Raw genomic sequence first — 26,369 nt, 5'->3', positions numbered from 1 at the left:
CGTATTCAGAATTTATTGGTGGAGGAGAAGTGGGAGATACGACTTAAAGTGCATCGTGAATCTTTGTATAACTGTGTATCATTGAATTTGTATATCTTTTGTACCTTTTGTATATCTTTGTATCTTTGAACATTTTTTAAATGAATATTTAATCTACCTTTTAACATGACGTCATCTTTTTCCCCAGCGTTTTCGTTACGAAAGAGTTTGTCGTACTTTAGCTACTTGAAACCAGAACCTTAAGATCTGTAACCGTCTGAATTGTACTGCCAAAACATCCGGCTACTGTACGTATTTGACCAGATACGTATTAAAATTCAGTTCACCCTTGCACCAAAACTTAGGAAAATGTGAAAATTACGAAGTTCATTTAGTGTTTGAGTCGTGAATTCGCGGGCGTTTTTATAGTAGAAATGACTGAGAGCACAGATTATATTTGCTTATCAGGATTAAGATTCTTTTTGGACAACATTACGTTTTGGGAATCGAATAACTAGTGGCTCTGGACTAGTGGCTGAAACGATTAGGGTTTGGTATCGTTACACTGTGTCCATTTTTCTTATTCCACCATATTTTAATCTCTTCTACGGCCTCCCATGAGCCGACAAAGCTTCTTTAATTCCTTCTGTCGATTTTCATGCAAAAAAGTATCCCTCCTCATCTTCTTTCTTGTCTTCCAGGGAGCTTGACATCTTTTCTCTTCCTTCCCGGCCGGGCTTTATCTTCTTTCCTCTTCCTTTCTTATTTATCATCCCCATTAATATTCTTCCCTTACCCACTCCCTCCTGCCAACCACCCTCCCCCTTTTGTAACTCACCTCCCGCCGAGAGATTCATTTCCCGGGGTCCAGAGATGGTGGGGAGGAGATGGATGGTGCACACCTCTTGGGGTTGAAGTTGGCCGGGAGGATTAGATGCAAAGGAAATAGGGGCCGCAGCTTGTAGGGAGAACGGCGCATCGCGGATGGGTACGCTATCGTCTCGATGCCGCATCGGGTTGAAACGCTGCGCGTGTAATTCGCAGGGGGAGGCTTCGATAACTGAGAATCCTTGCCAAGGCTTCCGCGATGAGTTGCTCCCACCAGGAGAATACGCTTATACAGGGTGGAGAAAAGTTTTGTTGAGAAATTTTTTCCATGGGTACCTGATGCCAGCAGGAAACAAAATCTCTAATGATGATTGGAAATGGTTGGAAATTGGTGCAAAAATGGTTGGAAATTCACAATTTTTTAAACTACAGAAAATTAGAGCTAAGTGCTCCGATTGGCTTATAGTTTGCACTGCTGCCGGATGCCTCGAAAACATCGCGATCTCCGGCCGGCAGAGCATTCGACTTCATGAGTAGTCCAATCATCCGACAACAGGGCAAACTCGCGGCCAATCGGAGCGCTTGGGTCAAAGTTTCTGTCGTTTAAAAACTTTGCGTTCTCGGCCAAAGCATCGCTGGTAACTTTGGTCCCTACTGGCATCAGCAATCCAGGGTTAAAATTTCGTGGCACAAATTTTCCTCCACCGTGTATATTACGCAGGTAACTAATATAAAATTGTGCCCCATGACAGGGGCCACCGCGTTGTTTCAATATCTGTTGACGATAACCTGCGAGATTGTCGTCATCATACATGAAGCAACGCGGTATAAATCCGGAAACCAACACAGCATCGTTAACTGTGAATGTTCGACTCGATATGAAAATCAAACTGATGCCTTGTAGAGGTTCAATAAGACAAGTAGAAGGACGTTTACATCTAAATAACACAAATAAAGTATTACAACAGAGTAACGCATAAGAAGTATCTAGTTTTGAAAAGTGAGAGTCGGTTCGTGCCTTTTTGTTTTTTAAAATTTAAGAAATTCCCCAGTTAATCTCCCCAAGTTTTTTTTTGTCCATCAAAGATGATCAACATGGGTAATTTAGTGCATTTCACATTTGATGTGTAGGAACTAAAAACTCTCTGAGGGCCACGATATCTTTACACACTCGTTTACACTTCAAGCACTTCTTACTCTACTCCTTGATTCTCATTATGTGTTATTCAAAAATACGACAAACAGGAACGAGCCGTAACTATCCTAGGACACAATTCTTAAATTAATTACCAGCGTAGTATACTAGTGTTTTCTCCTGAAGAGAATGAGGGAAAAGATAGATCAGTATAATTCAAACTTGACTAACTTTCTTACAACTCGTCTTAATTGCTAATTGCGCTTAATGTAAGCTCTTCATTTAAAAAAATATTATTGTTTTCACTTGCGTTGTTCTCTGTTAACTTTTTAGAGCGATTTTCATAGATTTGAATCAAATTCTTTTTTTCATAATTTCAACAAGAGGATAGTCATGGCCAGTGATTGTTTTGGAAAGAATTGACCCTATTACCTTCAAGTACAACATAGCTTTGTGTTTCAATTAGTTCTCATTACTTGTGCACTGTCCCAATTCAAACAGAATTATAGTTCATTGGTGTTTCTTGTGATTATGTTCAGTTTACTTCGCGAGAATTTCATGAATTCTAAATAGTCCTTTTTCATGAGCTATGATAATTTTTTGCCTTAACAGTTTTTGATACTGATTACACACCTTCCATTAAAATTAGCAATTTATATGGCCTAAATCTGAGCATTAAGGCAAAATTTATATTTCATTGAAAGAGTTCGTCGCAAAATTGAGATGAATTAAGTCCAAATTAGCTAGATGTTTAGCGAGGCGTTATTAATCCTTCTCATTTCACAAAATAAAATCTTGCATCCAAATATCGCTAAATATATTGATCAGAATGCAATTTTGCAGATTAGTCCAAATTACTCGTTATTTCTGATTAAAAGAGCCGACTACTGATTGGAGATCATTAAAGTAATCGCGTAAAAACATATGCATTATATTTTATGGCTTGTAATCAATATGGATTCATCGCTATTTTACTGCAGGTAAGGGTTTTAAATGTATGGGTTAAAGGGAGTCTCCGATCATCTAATATGCAATTATTCTCCTGCAAGTAAAAGTGATATCGCATCTAAAAAATTCATTATGCGATAGCCAACTTACCAGGCCTCGAATCTCTTTAATATTCTGGTTGAATTTTGGATTAAAAATGTTGTGATAAGGTGCAGTATTGGTGTCAAATTGCCTAGCGGTGAACATTTGTTGTAATTTGGAAATGAGACGGCTAAAGCGGGTCCGAGCCACTGTGAAATTGGCTCATATTGAAAGCATAAGGATTCCGATTATTAATTTTTTCATGGGTCGTTGGTAACTAGTCTTAACTTCATTTGAAGTGTTGCTGGTCAATTATTTCTTCCAGATGATCCCTGAGAAGATCACAGTCATGTATTTAAAAAAATATCTTAATTTAATTTATGTTAAGTTGCATTTATTGAGGTTGAGTGTTAATTCGTTAATTGAAAGACACGCTTTGGTATCGTATTTGTTCTCTTATACGAATATTTTATACCGAAAATAAATTGACATAGTGTAAAGTATATGTTTTTATTATGAGTGATATTTTTTATCCACCAACTTTTCATTCAAACAGGTTTAAATATAGTAATCGCAATTTTCCTATTTGATTAACGTAAATTGAGACCTTGAAATGTGGAACTGAGCAGTGCTTAAGAATGCAATATGACGTGGGCATCTATTAGATGAGATTTAATGCAAATTTATAAGACCCGGACTTGAATTCCTCGATATATTAGCCTGAAGTTTCTTGGAGTACAAAATTAGCCATAAATTCATCGGAGGGATCGCAATATCGATCTTCTAAAACTTTCTCGATATCTAACTTTAGTTCTTGAGAAAGCTGCCAAATGGGGCGCTGAGGGCTGTTCCTGCTTTACTTAAATTCTTGTCAAGAAATACGCCTGGGCCAAAAAAGACGGGCATCTTAAATTCTCGTTGGAGTATATCAAATGGAAAATAATGCCAGTGGTAAGTGTGCCATATGTGGGTTATTGTGTAATGAGTGCTACTGGGAAGCTCATCTCTTTAGAGTATTTTTTATTTCATTAAGATCTTTCTTCGAATTTCAATTGCTAGTATTGGTGCGACTATTTTTCTCAATTACGTTTTCAAATTTTTGCATCAAGATAATGAGTTAATGGTTTGTGAAATTTCATAATAATAATAGTAATAATATCCGTTAAATTAAGGATTATCCACTTTTCTTTAGCTGGAATTGGCATAACACAGTTGCGTTATTTTCTTCGCTAAGCTAATGATAGTAACTTTAATCCATCTAGAAGATCTTATGATTAATTCAAAGTTCACTAACTCAATGCTCAATTTTGATAATCTTATGTGCGTAAGAGGGTAATGTTTTTTTCGAAAAGATCACAGCATATTTAAGCTTAAATTATTGGAAATTTTATGTAATTCAATGAATATTGATTCTTCATTGATTAATTATGGAAAAGCTTCATAAAATTCAGTAACAACTGAATTGTATCAATGTAATTTATTTTTATAAGTTAAATTGTTTTATAAAAAATTATCAATTGCATCCGGTGGTCTTTTCGGCAATATAAAGAAAAAAAATAGTATTTCGCCTTGAAACTTAGTTTCCTGATGCACCTCGGATATTTGATTCCAGGTATTTTAAGTATTCAGCACAAGAAACTTAAAATTCAGTTTACCAACTCGTGGGCGAATACCATTATTGAAGGTAACATGCATAAGGAATTTGCATTTTATTGTAGCACCTGGGAAATTTTCGTGTGGTTTATTTTCCCACGAAAGCGAGTCACAAAGAATTCCTACTCAAAAAAGAGTTTGTCGATTCCTAGCCCGTCCGTTTCCGTCCCCACGCGTCCTTCCGCAAAAATAAAGATAGAAAAACAAAAATGCCGTTTTTTATAATGCTTCCGAAAAGCACCCACCATGAGAATATTTCGGTAATGCGTAAACATTCTCGTTGTGAATACCAATTTCTGATTCTGCGAGCGGCAGAAAGATAAAAATTCCGGCGATGCAAATGCGGCGCGGCCCGAACGCCCACAAGAGAAGCCGCACGCACTCGCGCACTCCTTCTTTCCAATTTTAAGAAAGCATGTGCGGGGGTGAAGGGAACGGGGTGACGAGGGAGGCGTCTACCTGTGAGACTCGACAAGGACACCTTTACAGCTAACGCACAGACGGAATTCGCAGCGACGCCGCTGAAGGCGTTTTGGCTTGGAAGGAATTCAAAAGCCTCACTTTTGTCCCCGCATCTTTTTCATCCTCGTGAACAATCGCTCCACGCTGCTTTGAGAGTAGAGGCTGTTTTAAACGATGCTTATATAAGTACTGAAACACGAATTTAACGCGGGTATGGGCTTAAAGTTATATTATTTGTGAAGGATTAGAAAGCTCATCATTACGTGATCGAAATAAATTATCCATATACAAAATATCATTTTAATTCTGTCCTTGACACTTGAATGAATAACATAAATACGCCTTAGTCTAACACTTCTCATACATGCGTTTCTGGTTCTCAGCTTTCAAATTGACTAGATAAAGTTCGAGAGACGATTCGGGAGTTTTTTTAATTATTTGTTTCTTGTGGTGTGCATATTAGTGAGTATTAGTAGTTAAGATGAAGCTATACGGTTAGCGGAAAGTGGAGAGGACTGGGATAAAATAAAGAGGAGCCCCCCTTTCTCCCTCCCCTTCCCCACCACTGAAATATTCCGTAAGCTATCTTTTTCAGATGCGGTTGTTGAAATTATGCACCGTAGCTTTTCTAAGAAGTAGTTTTATTAATATTGTTGTATTACAGTTTATGAATTAATAACTATTGCTAAACAATTTAATAAGAAAAATGAAATAACATTTTTAATGAACTTTTATAATTTTTCTGCTCCGTGAAATCTGCCACATGGGGCCAGTGGCGTAGCCATGGGAGGGTTTTCCGGATTACAACCCCCTTACATCCTTTAAAAGAGGTATCAAAAACGAGTTGGATAGCCTTAATGAATAAAACGATAAATATATACTATTTCTGAGTCTTAAAGATCACATTTTCAGCATCATAAATCCCAAAATTATGCACCCCCTTTGCCGTGGGGTGTTTTTCATACACCCTGGAAGGGCCCAAACATCTCCAGTAAACCCCCCCATCTCAAAATCCTTGCTACGCTAATGCGCTGGGCACGTTCTCCCTCTACCCTACCCTACTAGTAGTTCCAGGCCTACCAATGGGTAGCTTTGCGCTCACACTAAAAGAGCACTCGCAGCTCTAAAGGTGGCAGACGGAGGAATGCTTAAGTCCCACTCTTGCTCGCCTGTGTCCTTTTTACCTCCGTGGTGAGCATCCGCGCCGAGAGTAACCCGTCTCACATTCCCGGCTCCATCTATTTTACCACGCATTTCAATTCCCGCCTTCTCTCTCTCTCTCCCATTGGGAGGGTGGCTATCCATTCGTTCCGCCCTCTGATCTCACATATTCTCGCAATCTCTCTCTTCTCCATTTCTATTTACGTTTCTCCCTCCGTTCCCTCTTTCGCCTCATTTCCCTCTTTCTTCTTCTCAGCCCAACTTTCTCATTTTCACCTTCTTTCTCCCTCCACTCGCCTTATCCCATGTCGCACCATCAGCCCCATTGTCTGACACTGATCTCTTTCTCGCTGTCTTTCCTTTTCGGTGGTTTCGAATATGCCTTCACTTTCCCCGTGTTATCGTCCTCACCTAAGCGTGGAGAAGGCGATCTGGATCAGCGGATGAAATTACCTCATTGCGCAGGCATAAAAATACGGAGGTGAGGATTAAGTTACTCGCTTCTCATACGAAGTAAGTACGTTACAGGAATTTGGCAGAGAATTGTAATGGAATTCACAACGATGCCAAAGCTCGGGGATACCAAATGCAGTGGCTTCGAAGCGCACTTCACTTTCCCCGTGTTAGCGTCCTTATCTCCGCATGGACAGGATTACTTTCCGCGGTCGAAATCACCTTATAGCGCGGACGCGACGTAGATTATGGAGGTGATGGTTAAGTTATTGGCTTCTCATACTAAGTCAGCATGTTATAGGACTTAGGCAGAGAATTATAGTGCATATCGCCACCATATCATAGCGGAGCACCGTAGTCAGACTGGGGGATTAATGAAACGGGATAATGGAAATATACGTTGAGGGCACAATGACAGGGATTGTCTCATGCTCTGTAAGGCATCTACCGTTTCGGTTCTTTTGTGCCAAGTTGTATTATAGTCGCTCCGTCCTAGAAATGAAGCAGGAAAAATACAGCGTCAAAATTCATTATGAGTAATAGTATTTTTTTGGAGTATATCTTTTGAATGCTCATTCCGAAGGCTTATTCACGCTCAGAGTGGAGAGTCACCATGATGGCAACATATCTCTTTCCTTATTACTACTGCGAATTTGTCTACTAACTCTCTTTCTGCATTCTCAGGGATGTCTGAGTAGGAAGATAAGGGTTTGATGGTTACAAATAATCCTAGAATTTAAGCAATTCGTGGGATGAAATCTCATAATACCCCTTCCAGTGAACGAGAACCTTACTGATCGACATAAATATTGAAATTTATTTTTATGCATTTATGATGATAAAATACTTTAATTTATAAATGCTTAAGCCTTCAAAGTTTAAACCCACCATTCTAACCTAGTGGTGGTTCGCCACTGAAGACCCACTATTATGTGTCCGTTTCAGATCTATAGACACGCTTCATCAGAGAAAAGTAGAAATATGAAAAAGAATGATTTCATCTTTTCCAGATTTATTACTAGAATTTCCCCTGTCCCTGTCTCCCTGGTTTTCGAGGTCGAAAACACCATCGACTGCCCTGAATTGCTCTCTTTTATCAATTTCAAAGTTCCACCCCGCCTCACCCGTTCTCATCCCGTAATCCACATGCCTATTTCCACACTTTCACTTACTAAACGCTCGTTTTTCTTCCGCATTGCTTCTTTCCTGAACTCGCTCCCTTCACACATTGATCAATTTCCACTCCTATTGAAATCCTTTGTGAACCTTTCCCTCTTCTACCTGGAACCTAACTTAATTCCTACCGATTCTCGTTGTCTTTTTTGTAAATTTGATTCATGTTTCTTCTCGCAATATTTCTTGCATATCCGATTGGTAATTTCTAATTTTTTTGGTACAGGAACGCTTACTCACACATTTAATTATCACATGATTTTCAAATATTTTCGACCCCCCACCAGCCAACTCCCCTAAAACTTGCGATTTTTTTAACTTGTAGTAAATTTACTATGAGGAATCATAGGTTTTACCAAGTATCAAAATAGCAATGACATTTTCAAAAATGTCGGCTGTGCGTCTAATTATAGTAACCAATTTTCCCGAGGATGTGCCAGAACGCCGTTCCGTCCAAAATGAATTAAATCCTCAAATTTATGCTTAGGCCGTTATAAAAAGGCAGCACTTCTGCATGTGGCTATCTCTCTTTAAATAAATAAAAAAATCTGATTACGCCTCGGCATAGGTACATATGTATTGTCATGTAGCTTACGTCATGTCATTCTTTTAGCTTTACTTTTTTGGAAGAAAACAGGGGCGCAGACGATGGGGGCGGCAAAATGGTAACATTGCTGTATGTGGTTATCCATCTTTAAAATGAGTAAAAAATAAAAATGTTATTACTTACGCCTTTGCATAGGCATATATGTAGTATGCACCGCGTTAGACATGTTAGTCCTGTAGCTATGCTTTTTTAGAAGGAAACGAGCGAAGAAGACGCGACGGTTGAATGTGGTAGTGAAACAAAAGGAAGAAATGAGATGGCGCACCAGAGGATGTTTTCGGGCACGTACGCCGAAACGCCAACTCGCGAAAACCCGCCCTCCCACACTCCGCATGCGCGTGGGGGGGGGGGGGGAGACTTTGAGGTAGATAGGGGTTGCTTTCCTTCTTTAAGGCCCAAAGTTATTTCTTGAGAAAATAATTTTTCAAAATTTTTAATTTAACATGAATGCAAATTTTCAGCTTCATCGTAATTATTATGCCAGCGTCATTGAGATGCTGTGAAATCGTTTCAGGCTTAACGTGGTGATGTGTATGGTTAAATATAAGCAACAAAGGTTAACACACTTTAACATATAAATACAACACCGACCATGGTTTCGACAATCTATTTTATTTCTTAGGAAGCCTCGTGAGTTATACAAGTGTAGAGATATTACAGTGTGGAATATAAATCGAAACTCAAAGCTTCTACATAGTGGAAGGGCACCATTTAACAGACACCTTGATACTTCCACAATACATTTAAAATATTTTAATTTCTTTACCGGTTTCGGCTATTACACTGTTATAAGTACAGAAAATATCGTAATATGTACTTGATAATGGTGTGACAGCCGAAACCGGTCGAAAAATAGATTAAAAAATATTTTGTGGAAGTAACAAAGTGTCTGTTGTTCATAGTGAGGAATTTAACATTTTTTGTTTAAATTTTATCATGGTCAAAGAAATCTTTTAATTTTGCAACGCGGAAGTTCAGGTCTGTCTTAAATAGAGTTGAAAATTGCATTCATTTTTTAACTGAAAGATATTCAAATTTATTGTTGCATAGAAGCAACGCTGGGTCATAAAGATTGGTGCGAGAAGCGACGCAAATTTCGAGTTCTCTTTTTGTACTTCGTTGACTGATGGCCTCAAATAAAAGGGTTTCCGAGATGGAGTCAATTAAAATTTCATCCGAAACATATGTTCTCACATACAACCTTCACGCAGTCATAGCAAATGAAAAATTTTCATTTATGCTCATAATATGTGATGGAAATTTTGTTAACTACTATTGTAAAAATCGATGCCAATAAGAATAAAAATATAAAGTTCAGGCAGTATTAAATTTTATTCTGTAAGCTCGATACTGTGAATTTAGTCAAGTTACGTTAGTTACTTGGAAATGGCGCCAAGGACGTCTCAAGTAGCTACAATAAATATGAAGTTACATATACTAGGATTATATTATCGACGTTCCGTGTAACCAAATTTGGAAATTTAACTTAACACTCATCTCCTGTATTGGCTAAACTTTTTTTGCTGCTGAATGGTGTTCGTATTGGATTTTGCAGTCGCGAACCTACTCCCACGTCTGCCCTCAGACCCGAGGAAGTGTGGGAGGAAGGCCCTCTTCGCGTTCCGACTCTTATAATTCCTCCTCCATCCCATTTTTGGCTAATCCCGGAATGATGAGAGTGTCTGCGGTCGTTATAAAGTAGAACACAAATTCTTTCCGCAGTGAGATAATGTCGTTGCCTGCTCTCCGCACTCCAATGATATTATATAATAAATGACCCGGTGAATTTCGTATCACTCTCATCTATCTATCTAAATATACAGAAATAAATTGCTGTTCTATCAATGCTTGTTCGCCTCTCGCTGGTCATGAGTACGGTTAGCACGTAAGATTGATTGTCGCACATTCGCTTGAACTCGACGACCGAGGTTAGTTCATATTTTCCTTGGCATAGTAGAATCAAAAATAAAAGAAAGTTCTCGCGCACTTAGCGGTGAATTGTGTGCAATTACAACAATTATAGTTGCAACTGCATAAACAATACCGACGGTCTTCAAGGGGGCAGTAAGCCGGAAATACTAATATTTCAGCATATTTGAGAACGCTTTTTTTTCAGAATAATATTCTCACCTTTTGAAATCTATCTGGTCTTCAACAAATATTTTAAAACCAAAAATAGCGGAATAGGTCCAGCTGTTTTTGAGTTTTGGCGAGACTAACGAACAGAAACTGATAATAAAAAAGGTATGCAAGGATTAATAACGAACTTTACATGCATTTCATATGGAAATGATTAAGGACCTATGGAATTTGGCCTCCTGTGCTCTGTGGAATAACACTCTCACATTTTAAAAACATTTCCTGGACTTTCACGACTATATTGAAACCAAAATTAGCCAAATCGGTCCAGCTGTTCTCGAGTTTTAGCGAGACTAACAAACAGAAATTGATTTTTATGCATTTATTATAAAGATTTTATTTTCCCGCTCTCATTTTCCTTTTCTCTCTTTTTGTAAGCGTAGCTCAAAAATATTTTTCTCCACTCGTGGCGTGTACATGAGTTATTCATGGATTTCTGTGTTCCGTTTATTTTTTTTCCCTCCCTGGGCAGCCCGGGCTAGACCTTAAGGATTTATTCCTCCCGCGCTGCTCGCGGGTCGGCGCGGCGGCGGCGGCGATGTCCGTGGCCTCACGCCTCGGGGATGAGTGTTCCTGAAAATTTCGCCTCGAGGTTGTGCATGGGGTTATCCGGGGAAACTTGGATCGTAATAATTCTGGGGAAGCTCGAAATACAGCCGGAAAGCTAATTTTTTTCAAGCGGAATTAAAATTTCCTCGGCGAGAAGATATCGCTTCCCCGCTGTTAAAACGTGCAATTAAGACAGTGATTAATGTTATCGCCGGGTTTTCAACCTTGCAGATGTTTTGTAGCATAAAGCTGTCCCAAATGAGAAAATTAATAAGGCTAGAGTTAATGTGATGGATATAATTTCGTATTTCTATCGTGGGGGCCTGGGTTCAAATCCCTGCGGTGTTGGAGGTAATTTTCAAAGGGAGCGCTATCACTTTCTGGATGATTTGAGGATGATACTTCAGTACATTATTCGGTTCCACCAAAAATAAGATATGCTCGTATTTGTGGAAATATCAAAGCATTTTATTGTTTCCTCAATTTTTAGAATAACTGAGATAATACGTACCTCATAATATTATTTGGAAATCGCACTTATAAGCAGGAAAAAATCGTTCTATTCATACAGGTTTGTTTGCATTTTCGCAAAAAAATTTAGATTTCAACTTAAATGTACATAGTATTTTGGATAAAGGACGATACAGGGTTGGGAATTGGAATGCCTTAGGGATCTGTTAAGTCACCCAAGAACTATGATATACATGCTATATGCTCACGTGTTCAGACCAATTACTTGTAATTAGCGATTCAGTAGCAAATTAAAGCTGCAACTGAATTTAAAATGCGTAATAATAAATTTGTACTTAAAGGGCCCCACAGTTGACTCCAATTCCTTTAAAAATCAAAATGTTGTATTATCTGTAGAGATGAGAAAAAACATCGAAGAGTCAAAACTGATAGTTCATTGAAATGTCTCGGCCTTGAAAAGAACAGTTCTTCACAACACTCTCGACATTGGAAATATCTGCGCTCTTAGTCATTCTATATAGATCTTATCTAAAAATCTTTTTAAGAGGGGCTCTTATACCAGATCTGATTAATAACAGTGTTACAGGAGCAGCTTGTCAGACGATTGGAGATCATCTGAACTAAATCCGTGGGCAAAATTCATCCAACTGTAGTACGAGTCTTTTATAAAGCCAAGACCTTGTCATCCTTTTTGCTCCAAATACAGGTCGTGACTTGTGAATCAGAACGCTTTCCAAGGATTGATTTTGAAAATTCGTGTTGGGAATATTTGTTTGATGCTCTTGATGCTGCCTTGGGAATATGGGGAATATGTACATTATTATTCAAATACATATTGTGCAAAATATTGCAGACTAAAGCCTATAATAAATGCCAAAATTGATTCTTTTTAATTGAATAGGGAAAGAAATTAACGATTTAAGCATAACGGCGTTAAGTACATGCCTCACGTTTGATAATATTTCAGTATACCCAATACAGAAATTAGATTCAACCAACTGATATTGTTTTAAGGTCATATTCTTTTAATTAGTAATTATATTTATGCTTTCTGGACTCGATATGAGACAGAAAAATATCTGTCATGGTTTTTATTATCACATAGAAAAAGAATGTCATGCTGGTAATTTGATTTTAGATGGTAGTGAGAATAAACGCGTGTTATGACCTTTATAGTTCCTCAATTTAATTGTTGAGTTAGTTATGTGTTCCCCTTTCGAGATAGAAACACTTCCCTAGATTGGGAATATAAATAAAGGTATAGCTGTCCCTGGTGAAGCCGAAACAAATAGGTTGTAGTTACTAGTCCAGGTCTCTTTCCAAGAGATTGTGTCACAAGCGACGGGAATTCCATTTGTTCCGTTAAATTGGAATTGCTTACTTTTAGGGATCCAGGGATTTGGAAATGTGTCGTCTTCATCTGAAATGGGTTATTGCAGCGGCGAGAATTGAAGTCGTTTGTCTTGGATAATCCTCTTGTTCGGTGCAATTTCGATTTGGCCTTTTTGTAAACGTTGCATCTTCCTGATTGTTTCCGTCGCTTTGCTTGCCTAACCACCTGCACTGTTTCTGTGTTTTACGTTTTCCCAGAAAATGATGTGATTTCCCTCGTTTGCGGTTCTTGTAAAGGTTAGGAATGCAGAAAGATATATTCTGAGATTTATATTTATGCCTATTGCTGGCAAGGGGTTAAAGATATTTTTATAAGCTTTTGAAGGATTTATTTTGGTCGAAAAACACTGGGGGGAAATCATTCTTACAGATCCAAAATCATCATTTAAAAATACGAATAAACTATCTCTGATAATGTGGGTGAATAAAATTAACTATGCCGTGGCTTAGTTAAATTGCAACAGGAAAGCTCTTTGCTTCCGAAGATTTTTGGCATCTTTTAGCGACCAAAGAGATTGGGGAGGAATAAATAGTATGAAGGTATTGTCATTTGCACGAAAGTTTATGCCATTTACCTATAGTGGAAGTGTGTTTTCATAATATGTTGCCAAAAAGGTATTTATAAAGTAACAAAAAGTAATAATTCTGTATTTGTCATAATTGCCTCTTCGCATGTTTGCCCCGATGACCCAAAGTGTGCGTGCGCTACAGATATGATCATATCTGTAGGCAATTAAATACACTCTTTAGCGAATTTTCTCTGCCGTGAGTGCGCCTTTAACGGACGTTGTAAGCGTATTGCAAGGACAGACAGGAAATTAGTAGCTTTGTGGATGAGGAAATGGTTGTGATATAAGAAATCGAAAGGTGCAAGAAAGATCATTTTGTAAAATTAATATCTCCACCCTCCATGATGTAAGCTCAATTAAATAGAGAGTTTTGCAATTTTTTTTGACAGTGATTAAAACCGCGTTCTTATTTTACCCGAGGGCCATGAAGTCAAGGCTTTAGCGTCGCCCAACTTTTTGCTCCCTTAATTATTGCCCCCCGAGAGCTGTCTCGCACGTGACTAAACGATGGGAACTCTCGTCTTTTTTTTTGCTCGGAATGATAACTTTTTTATGATGGAAGGTACATGGAGGAAGAGAGAGGGGGTGGATGTCACTGGGTCAATTTATCTCCCATACGATGCCTCAGTTGGTTGGTTGCGAAAGTGGGCGAATGACAACCGAAGTTAATTTTACAATTAAAGATAGGTGGACGGCAGGGGCGGATTTAGGAGGGGTTCACAGGGGTCATGACAACCCCCAAAATGTATCCAAACTTTATTAATTTTTACTAATTAAATAGTTTTGTATCCTTGTAAAGGAGTAAATGGAGTGTACATGCAAATGCATGGCTACATTCCCTATCACTCCCTACAAAATGTTTTTTTCACGAGATAACCAGGAGGGTATGGAATACGCCAGGAGATACTCCATACTCTCAGGACCCAGGTCTTGACCCCCCCCCAAATCCGAATTGAATCCCCTCTGCCCCCCCCCCCCCAAAAGGATATAAAAACTATTAAACTAATAAACATTAGAAATATCTGATAAATTTGGAGGAGTCATGACCCCTGTGACTCCCCCCAAAATTTGAGGCTGAATCCGCCCCTGATAGGTGAAAAGTTAAGGAATGGAACGGATTGAGGGGATGTGAACCTAGTCTCGCGGCTCCATTGAAAGAGTGACGCCCATTGCCAATAAACTTTCCTATCGTAAACTATTGGCAGTTTGAGAATGCGAAAAAGCGAGGACATCATTTGCGCCGTGAGGTAAGGGTGTAGAATCAACGGTCGAGAGAAACTGGCAATCTTTCTGACCAATGGCGTAGCGAACCCCCTCCCCCCGCCCCCCCCCAAAAATAGATACACAATTATTTTGCTTCTCCAGAGAAGAAAACAAAATATTAAAAAAGTATGAATTTATGAAATATTTTTAAAAATGAAATTTTTCCGATGATGAAGTGTTAAAATTAGTTTAAACAAACCCTCTATGTACTTAATACACTGTTTTGCAAAACTTTCTCCCGGATCCCCCTGGTTTTGGAACCTCAACATCCCCCCGAACAAAATATTAGGCTACGCTACTGCCTCCCATCTCGTGGGATCGTGTTCAAATCCTGGCGGGGTCACGGAGTTTTCAGAGACTGACCGATCTCTTCTTGAATGTTGTGTGGAGGTAATTTCAAGAGCAACACTTCGTCCGTTTGATGGGAGGTTAAGCCGAGGTCCCATTGGCGCCTTTCGTTGAGAGTAGGCTAATGCCGACACCGGGTTTCTCTCCACCATTCGTAATATATGGCGCAAATAACCTCAGCTGTCGGTTGCCTTCATTTTAGAAAATTTATAGCGTGACAACGGGAATGTTTTATCATCTTTTAACAACAAAATATTTTTGGACAGCGATATTTTCGGCTAACCCATAACTATTTTCTAAGATACCTTCTCAAATGATTTTCTGAGGGCACAAATAGTAATCATCTCTTGACTATAGTGATGGAAACGATGTTGATTCTTTTAATCCAAAAAGGTTTGTAATGTGTATCATACCATCGGTCAATTAGAGTACTTTTTCATGTAGAAATTTTACAAGTTTCTTAACTTTGAACGCAAGTCAATCATAAAATAACCATTTAGGACATAAATTTATGGGCATTCAATCTCTATCTAAAAAAAGTAATATTGAGAGGAGGGGCTCAAATTCTCCACATTTTTAGCATCCTTCCCACTACACTCCATTTCTTTCATTCCAGTTGGAGCTGTTAACCCTGGTTTCGAGCTACCGAGAGGGTTAACTGGTTGACTTTTCTGCTTGCCGAAAATATTTAGGCAGTATTATTGTTTTACTGAATTAGGATGAATTTAAATGTTTTTTGTATCCATTTATATATTAGGTTGTGATTAAAGTGTTGGATATTCACTCCAAAACTGACAAAATATCGGTTGCGAGGGATAAATTAAACCACACCATCTTAAATCGTTTCCGGTTGTGCTCCAAAAAACAAAAATGAATCACTTTATTCATTAATAAAACAAAACATAATCAAAACCCGTACAAAAATAATTACAAACCGCATTAGTATGGAAAAGAAAAGTAACTGAGATCGTATATCCAACAGAAAGTTCGTTACTGATATGACTTTTAAGCCATATTTGTTGTGACTCATTTTTATTTAGTCGAGCGACTGAAAATTTTTCTGTGCCTTCTTCCTCAACTTCCTTTCAGCAAAATGTTTCATTCATCACGGCATCCAGTGCCATCGTTCAGAGATAAAAATATTCCTCTCGAGTTCCGCTGAGAGCCTTGAGTGGCCAAGTTCTTTTAGCTCCCCATATCCACCGACGTGGGCGCTCTTCTTTTGCCTCGGCGCACGCACCTAGTTGTCGCTCTCCCCTCTCATGTTTTGTGCTTTCGCGCGTGTTCACGCATGCGGAAAACTTTTGCATCCCCGCTCCCTAACTCAAAATAGGTTGAAAGAGCGACTTTCTTCGTGTTCACTCTTCGTTCTACAGCCACTTTTTTTGCCTTGTCCTGGCTTTCTGGTCTTTCCTTCCTGTGAGTTCACAATGTATCATGCTCAATCGAAGGCTGCCGCGGTTACTTATGCAATCATGACTTCCGTGCTTCCACCGCTTCGCTTGATGTCAGATGACAACAGTTTCGCTACTTACGCTGTCGGTATATTCAGATCAGAATAGACCTGAAGATGATGGCGGGATTGCCTTGGGAACTATCGTCATCAGGTATCTAAGAACCTGATAGAAACCCGGAAATCATGATTGCAATGCCTTATGCTGACCGTTGAAGTCTTTTCACTCTGCGAGTCTGAAAATGAGTAAGATATGTGGTAAACGAGACTTCAGTAAGTGGGGATATTTACACTAGAAAAGCCACGAGAAAAAGCAATCACTTGGTGAATTTATCCCTGCAATGTAAATCCAACTTTCTAGTGGTGATCTTGGAATGAATTTTCTGAAGTCTTTTTCATTGTTTAATTATCAGTAGTTTTGAATATATACTTGGTAAATTTGCATTAAGTAATAAAAAATTCATTCGGTGAAGGAAGCCATAATGAGGCTTATTTATGAGGAATGAGTATTAGGTTCGAAGGTTCTTAGCATTTTGTGTCGTATATTATATTTGACTATATTATGCAACCTTAAAATAATTTTTTGTCGTTAGAAGATACGCCTGTCACGTTAAAGTCTCTCCAGAATTTCTATCATTTGTTAGAAACAAGGGAAACATTCTCTGCGTTTATATTTGAATACTTGGTATTCATAAGGGTGTAATTGCCATTTTACATTTTTCTATTTTTTATCTTAAATGGAACGTATGAGCCGAGGCTATCGACAATCAAAGGGTTTTACCATCAGATTTAAAACTTGCTAGTTCCCAGAAGCCCCATAACTCTGGATAAAAGACAGATGAAGGTACTAGCTAGAAATAAATAACAGTAAACCTTATAAATTACAGTATTTCCATTGTCAACGACTAATTTGGCACATTGGCTAGATTAATGTACTGATAGGAGACTATCACCAGCAGGTAATTATTATGGTCCTATGTGGATTCGATTCCGTATCAGAATTCACTGTAAATTTATCTCAATTACTTAATGATGAGAGGAATTTACTTAAGGCTTAATGATTATAAAAATGAGGCGACTTTAATTCAAACAACTTACTTAAATGTGAACCTCAGCATACCATCAATAAGGACAGAAGTGATTATAATAACATGAACACAATGAGATAAATATTTTGACATTAGTTTTGACGAGGTATAAAAGCTTCTGATAGAAAGAGATTTAGCAGACCAAATCCTGTAAAAATTCTATTATCGATTTCATATACTTTATTTATTTTCTCCTACCCTTCTTTACCTTTTCCTTTGTTTTAGCATCTATTTCAGATCACCTTTTTACATGCAATGAAATGTTTAAATCGCCGTTAGCGCTGATACATCTCTCTGCTGAAGTGAGGTAAACAGGAAGACGGGGGCGTTCTCCGAGTTCGTCCAACCGTGATGGAATCTTTCTAAGGCTCCGCGTTCTCGTTTCTTCAGCTCGTAGTCCTCTCTATCCCATTCTGTAGTCTATCCTCCTTTCAAAGTGCATCCTCCTCTAGCCGCGAGAACCTATCACGGGCCAAGAGCAATGAGAATTTATTCCTCCCCCTTAGCAAACCTTTTAAGAAACACTCGTTTTTTCTGATTTATTTCTAATTTTTCCTGTCTACTTCCTGCCCTCTTCTTTCGTTTCTCACGTGGCCCTGAAATTTACCTTATTTTGAATTAGCCGAAGTTACTGGTTGACATTTTCCGTATAATTAGTCAGTATCAGATCGTCTGTCAAAATTCGTCATGATTTACTCTGATTTTCCCGCATTTTCTTCTTTTCTGCACTAATTGACTACTTTTTGAGTTATTAATCATAAGCTATTAAATATTTCTACCCATTTCAAGGGTTGGGGTGGAATTTTTCTGATCCCCCTGCTGCTTTCTTCCATTTACTGTGGAGCAGCAGCATTCGCCATACCTATTGTTCCGCGGAGCGGGTTAGCAAGTTTATATTTTTCTGGTATTCTTGATCACTCAAGCGAAGTTTTGTTCTTGATGTACTGATGCGTGGTAAAGTGTGGAAGAGTTTATCTACAGAAAATGGATTCTATCTCTCTCCAATCACAATTTAGGGGGTTCGAAGCCATGGGGTACAAGAAATTCTGTTTTCTTAACAGAGCTAGATACAGAAATTAGGGAAAGAAAGCATACAAGATGAAGTAAATAGATATTTAGAAGTGGAATTTCCACTCGGTTTCAGCACAGAGCAGACACTCACTCATTTCCCTTGGCCACCAAGTTCTTGTATATTTCTTTTATCAATTTCTATATGTAACTCTGTTTAAAAAGTTCACTTTTGGCCCTTGGCTTCTTACTCCTTTAGTTCATTATTTAATGGCGATTTCGAGTTATTTTGTATATAATTTTACAACCACAGTAACCGCTACAGTTTTCCATAACATTATTGGTTAGAGTATTTCCCACATCAGTTATGGATTTTTTCAGTAATCTTTCTCTCTATCTCTTCCGCAACAACTTTTTTCTTTCCTCTTCATATTTTTCTCTCTCCAGTTATTTGTTTACATTCTCCGTACTTCGTGTTTCAAAGAGTTAGCAAGTTAATACGATAATTTTTTGGAATGCTAGATTAAAACAGCGAAGTTTTGTACTTAATTTCTCAATTTAATAATGAGTAGCAAAGTGTGGAAAAATTTTTCACGGATTTCATCTTTATTCAATAACAATTCATTAATTTAATAGCTATTTTGACTCATTTTATTTTTCCAAAAACAGAAACCTCTACAGATCTCCACAAGCTTCTCATTGGTTATAGAATTTCCTACATAACTTTTTCGATTTTATCAGCCATCTTTCTCTCCCTCTTCCCCAACACCTTGTCTTCCTCTTCCGATTTTTTCTTTTTCCAGTTATCTTCTTATATCCTACCAATCCCCTTCCCCTTACGTTCCTCCTCCTCCCCTTCATTCCCTCTTTTCCGCGCTGAGTAGCGTCGTAATCCCCCTTGCCCACTCCGTCACTTCTAACCTTTCTTAAGTGCACCAAGACGACGCGTCCGGGTGGGAGGGCGTGAGAGCTTCTGGACGTGGGAAGTTGGACGAATGGGATAGTGGGGAGGGGGGTGCGGATAAAAGGTGTGTGGGTGCAGAGTTGGAGGGCAGTCAGAGTTGGAGGAGATGGGAAGTCAGGGGAAAGTGGATGGGAATCAGGTGGGGGTGTTGGATTTGTGGAGGAAAAAAAAAGCTTCCAGCATCGAATATTTTGGGCTAACACCCCTGTCTCTGTATGTATTTTTCCCACTCCTCCCCATTCACAATCTATCTTCCTCTATCACACAAGCACATTCCTTTTTTTATCCCATGTCTCCTTTGCTTGTACATTTCGGCGCTCGAGAAAACATCCGAAAACCTAACATTTTCGTCAGGACGGTCTCTGGGTTTGTGTGTGAAAAGATAACACGAGGGATGGGAGGAGGAAGGAGGGGAAAAAAAGAAATCCTTTTTTTCGCACGCAGTGAAAAGGTGAGTGTTCCAACGGCGATGCTCTCTCCTGTTTCTTTGAGTATGTTTTTCGGTGTTTCCTTGTGAAGTCGCCCGGCTGCTCCTTTCCATTAATCTCCGGTTTTTCCGCTCTTCACGGGGATTCTGCCACTCCTTCCGACACTTCCTGCAAACCAGGCGTCCTGTTGGCCTTCCTCACTTCTTGGGTGGGTTTCGGCTCGTTTCCGCGGGGAATGGAAGCGGACGGAGAAACGTCATTATTTTTTTTATATGTGCACGAAAAAAATGTATTTCGAAAGGGTGCTGCTTCCACATACCTATTGCACGTTTCATCTTTGAAACTGTAGAGCCTTCAACTTTCCATTAGCAAACCTGACAAATCGGATTTGTCGGCGGAAAGATTCAACCGCCTCCCGCCTTAAAATATGAGCATCACGTTGCGTTTCGTGAGAATTATAAGAGGTGTGTAATATTTCATCGATTCTGGACGTTGATTTGCCGTTTCCAAAGTCGCGAAGATTTAAAACAAGGGCATATGGATGTGTACCATAAAAAAACTTAAGACTAGTTGATGATTTATTGCGCGGTTTTATGGACCATATCAAAAATAACGGGAGAATGCAACATACCTGATTTTTAGCCTCAGGCAAAGGATTTTTTTGATGAATTTTGTAATATGTGTTTTCATTTAGAATTATTGGGATAGTTTTGTGGAATTAGGGTATAGACGCTTTTATACTCTTGGTTATTTTTGGTTGAATAGTCTATCCGGAAGCCAGGAACCAGACTGCGCATTTCATAGCAATCGAGGTCCTCAAAAATAAAAGGCGGTGTATATGTACCAATAATATGTCAAATAATATGATACCTCCTCTGCACAAACGCTCAAAAATCGCCCACCGAATCAAATCCGCTCATCTGGTAGCCCTAGTAGTGTGCAGTGGAGGTATCGAGTATTGTACTATTTCATATTACAATTTTACATAACATATGTTCTGCAATGAATCTAAACCAAGTGAAAACTGTCCCTCGTTTTGCAAAAACTAACATAATTTTTAATATTTAATCTCAATTTTCTAAAATCCTTTTTCACTTTAGACGTTAAATCGCTGATTCAATGACTCGATGAAATAGGTTTGTATTTCTTATTTCATCAAATCTCATTTTTCCTAGAAATTGATTAAATGACAAAAAATGAAATTATTACATCCAAAACTTTGTTTTTTCTCACGCTCTCTTAGCGTCATAAGTGCGATTGTTGTTAATGCAGTTCGGAGGATAAATGGCACTATAAAAATCTCATTTTTAGTTGCTTTTAAGTAACAAAATTCAATTACTCCTCGCAAGCCTTCGTTTTTTCTCGCACTCTTAAAGGTTTATAGGCACGATTGTTGTTAATATAGTTCGGAGAACAAATACCGCCTTTAACGTGTATAAAAAGGCAATTTAATCCGACAGGACCGCAAATGTGAAGAAAATTACTCCCTCTTTACGATTACTCCTCTCAAGAGATCACACCCTTTGGACGCCTCCCCATCGCTTCCCTCGGGCGATTAGAGTGCCCCAACCCCCTCTCCCATTTCCGGGGGGTGAGGAGTTGCCCAAATGGTGCTTTCCACGCGTGCCGCCTCCCCTCTTCCCCCTCCCACCCCCACCATCCCTCCCCGCGGCTTGTAATGGGCGCCTTTCGCTGGGCCAATTCGGCCAGTCTCTTCTCTTCGTCCTACGCGCCCGGGATTTTCTATTTGCCCCCGTCGTAAAGGGGATCATTATTCCATTCTCCCATATCCTCCTTCTTTCTCTCGTATGTTTCCATCGCCTCCTCTTCCCCATCTTCTTCTTTTTACCCGTCCACTCTTCGGCCCATTTCGGTATGGGGGCGTCCAGGGATCCAGGCTCTGCTGCAATCACCTCTCGAGTATGGGCTCTAAATCGAAACTGGATTATCGAGTGGAACGGGGTGATGTTCCCTACGCTCACATCTGCTTTTGGGAGCCTTCCCCATTTCCTCAGGACATATTCTCAGCATTAGTGTAGAATATCATTGTTGTTGTATCGATGGATATGGAGGCATGTTGGATTTCAACGAATAGTAACTCGTTTATTTTAATAGAGAACTAATCTTTCGTGGAAATTCAGGAATGGAATCATGGTGGCACAAAATATAGTGGTAATAATCAAGGGAAGTTTGAGATAAGAAACGATTTGTGATGCAATATAGTTTTAACTAATTAGCTTATATTTAAAAATGATTTCGTGCTAAAAATCGGGCATATTTTTTTGATTTCTACTTATTTTCATTGAGCAGATCATTCCACTTTAGCACTCATAAGAACATTTTGTGTAGTTCTGATAGGGAAGAACTTAGGAGAGTTTTTTTTTGGAATTTAACTTGTAATCTGTAGTTATGCTACGTTAGTAAAAGGTAAAATGTCGCAGCGATTAATGATAGATTAGGAGTTATTAAAATTCAAATAATTCACTCATATTAGCTCTGATATGCTGCATACATTTAATATACATCTAATACTTGAAAACGTTCATACAAAGACCGGTTTCAGAGTGGTGTGTTACTCATGTGTACTATCCGAGCGATGAAATGGGAAATGGAACTTTTGTGTATGACAATGTGCCATTTACTAACAAAAAAATTACGGGCATAATAGATCATGTCGGACATGGCCTTGGACATCTCATATCTGATAAGGCTTTTTCAGGTAAGTTTAGGTTGTACATTTGTTAAGACAAACGTAATGAGGATTTATTATTATTTTATTTCGAATTTTGAAATAAAAAAAAACTTCGCAAATATAAATACCAATACCAATGTTTCAGACTCCACTCCAACATCATATTGTGATAATGAGAGCGTATATGAGTACAAATTAACGTATTTTTTTTAAATGATTGACAACACTATGCTGATCTCCTTAACTGACTAGGAATGTGAACCAGAGTTTTCCACATGTTTACCCAGTTTTTACCTCATTTTTAACAAGTTTTTCAATTTTTATCTTTTTTAGGTGGAGGCTGTCTGTCGTGGCTCTGCTGCCCCTGAATATAAATTGACCCTTGCTGTGGATGACCAAGGAATCTGGTGAGTGATGCTATCTTGGCTATCTTGGTGATTTTTTATGCTTAGTTATTCTGATAATATCTAAGTATGGCGGTAGGAACCTTGTAACTCACAGAATTCTTTACGTAATATTAGCGGATTAACACTCACGCAATGACTTGCTTCTGAACTTGTTCCGGCTAAGTAAATTCACTGTTTATTGTCGCTTGTTTCTTGTAAAAGGTTTATTAGTTGTTTCCCCATCCTTTGTTTCTATCGTATTCTCACCCCGTAATGCATCAACGAAAAACAAGTTTTCCGTTTAGCGGACTGAGGCACTACTTTCTTTGCAATCCTGCCCTTGATGGTTCTCACAGGACATTCTTTGCCAATCCTTGTTTTTATGTGTTATTCAATATTTATATTACAGCAAAAAATTTGCGTTCTCTGTAGGGTTTCAGTGAAACAAAGCAGTAAGGCCATAGGCATTCATGAAAATTTAATTTGACACAGTACCTAAGTGTTTTTCACAGACTTATTTACCTTCCCACTCTCTCGGCTACTGCACTGTCACCTTGGTTTTCAGTTTTCGTAAACCGCATAAAAGAGAGAAGAATCTTCTATATTGTGATAAATGAATTTTTATTGTTTCATGAACATAAATAGGTTAAATTGGAACTGAAAATTTTAACAACAAAAACTTTTCCATTTTTTTGGACTGAGTTTTAGTTTTCATAAATAAAATTCTTTGGAAAACTTAAGGCAGAAATGATTTTGGCAGTGCAAATTTTAAACTTTTGTATTGATGCTTTTGGAATCTTATTGAGTGAAAACTAGGTATTTTTAATTATAAATATATTTAATGATATAGTTTGACTTCGCTTGTAATAATTATTTGCTATTAATAACTCCAAAAAGTTTGTCGATGTGCTTGCGTTTTATTTTATCATAGATCGTGTTCTCTGACTGATTGACTGAGTGAGAAATGACTCTTTACCAGTGTTCTTTTTCACGACGAAATTCGTATTCTAAAGAACACATTAGAAAATATCATCTTTTGTTCACAAATTTAAGAAGAAAACTAAATGTTTTTATGAAAATCCATCAAATTAGGTTAATACATTTTAAAGTTACATTACTCATAATTTTATCTATATAAGTTATTTTTGATTCCCAATTTTTTCTTCTTTCAAATAAATGACTTCCTTTATTTTTCTCGGAAAAAAGGTCACTGAAAAAGGGAAAATATATCTCCTGACTTTGTGCACGATTTGATAAACGATAATGCTTTCTCCAAGTGTCCCTCCTTCGTCACTCATGCAAATGAATCACTTTTTACATGAAAGCCCTCTTTGGCCTTCTGTCTCAGGATTTTCGTCTCACGATTGTTTTTGTTGGTAAATGTAACGTCATTGATCATTTCTGGAGGGCTGAGTACGTGAAAGCAGCCTCTAGCTACACAAACACGATGTTCTCGTCGTCACTGGAAGGTATCCTCACGCATGAAACGATCTTGCAAAAGAGATTCCTTCATCGTTCGCGAGGTGGAGATATCGCTTTTTTCGTTTTCCTTATTCCCACGCGCGAGCGTTACACGGAATGCGAAGTCGGTCCCTTTCCGCGTAAATTGCCTTTGTGCTTCCCCTGCGTTCTTGGATCTTCCGTGGGCGTCGACGAAGGGTACCCACAAGTTTTTGCTCCCACGGCTACGGAGCCGTGTTGAGGAATTTTCTTTTCCCGTCCTATTTTCACGCTGGCGGCTCAGACCTCCCTTGTCTTCCGACTCCTCTCTATGATATCAGCAACGTACCTTCCATTCAACCAGATCTTTCTCTTCGTACCCATCCCTGTTCACTTACTCTGAACTCCTCCTTACTTGATTCCTATTACAAAGAATTATGTTAATGAACTACATTTTCCTGGTGGCGTAATAAAACTGTCTAGAATAATATCCGCCTTTTCCTCTTAAAATGACTGAAAACATTGTTTTCGTAAATGAGGAATTTTTTAAAACGAACTTAAGTAATGTCATGTTGGCCACAGAGCCAGTTTCCTCTCTAAAAAATACTTATTGCCTTCAAGAAAGGTAAAAGTAGATACATGAATGGGTCAAATTAGTTCTTTTTTCAAGAAATGGATTTCTTGAATTTTTTGCCACATCAGAGTTTGTTTCTGTTTGAAAATAAATGTTGAATTTTTTCCAATATTATTATTTTTCTACGCATTTTAGAAGTGTTCAGTTATTAGAATTAATTTTTTTTATTGGTATTCAATTCAATTGCAGCCTTACATTGCTATCCATCTATCATAAACATATTTACTTCGCCAAGGCGCTTTATTTCCCAGATTATTTCAGAAATAACTTGAAGACTTGGAATATCTTATTGAGTGAAAATGAGGTATTTTTGAATCATAAATATATTTAATGATATGGTTTGACATTACTTCCTATAATTATTTGCCATTAATAACTCCAAAAAGTTTGTCTTGAAATTCTAGCCTAATCATGAAATTTTCTTGAACACGTATATTACTCCAATTTTTCAAGATATGCCTAATCATCCGCATTCGTATTTGCTGTGTTTTTATAGTTTTTTAGTGTCCGGTACCCTTCTGAGTATGTCCTCGTATCTCTTTTGCCCCTTCAATTGATATCCTTTTTCTCACTTAATTTCTCAACTAATGAGCAATTAATCACTCTGAAAATAGAAACCGTAGCGATAAAAAGTATGAGCAAAAAGTGTCCAAAAGCAAGCGTGGATATATCATTGGGCTGGCAGCAAAAGGAATTTGAAAGTTTGGATTGTTGAAGATAAGAAGCTTGAGGAGAAGCTGTCTTTGTAAAATATTTCTTAAATAGCATAATGTTTTGAATAATTATAAACTTTAAGCGTTACACTCATCACTGTTTTATCGTCTTGAAATGAAACATTTATTTCATACGTAAGTCATATAGGGAAACTTTTGGTCTATAATTAAACCGCCAAGACCATGTTACCTCTTTGCATGGAAATAAATTGCTTTGGAAGAATGCTACTGAGAATGAAGAGAAAAACTAGTATGCGGGACTAGTACCTGCAGGAATTTGAAAGTTAAACTTCATGAGATGAGATTGAGGAGATGCTGTCTCCTAAAAATATTTCTTTAATAGCACATAACT

General features: G+C 38.2%; 1 protein-coding gene across 1 annotated transcript in view; it reads left to right on the top strand.

The window, feature by feature from the left end:
- The window catches only part of LOC124165208, a 500,277-nt gene that overhangs the window by 42,205 nt on the left and 431,703 nt on the right, over positions 1 to 26,369 (top strand). Inside the window, exon 2 of the mRNA XM_046542490.1 lies at positions 23,178 to 23,251. The gene's annotated coding sequence lies outside the window, so the exon portion shown is untranslated. The remainder of the gene's footprint in view (positions 1 to 23,177; positions 23,252 to 26,369) is intronic.

Source organism: Ischnura elegans, chromosome 1 (assembly GCF_921293095.1).
Source record: "Ischnura elegans chromosome 1, ioIscEleg1.1, whole genome shotgun sequence".
Taxonomy (NCBI): Eukaryota; Metazoa; Arthropoda; class Insecta; order Odonata; family Coenagrionidae; genus Ischnura; species Ischnura elegans.
This window is presented reverse-complemented; position numbering and strand designations above follow the sequence as displayed.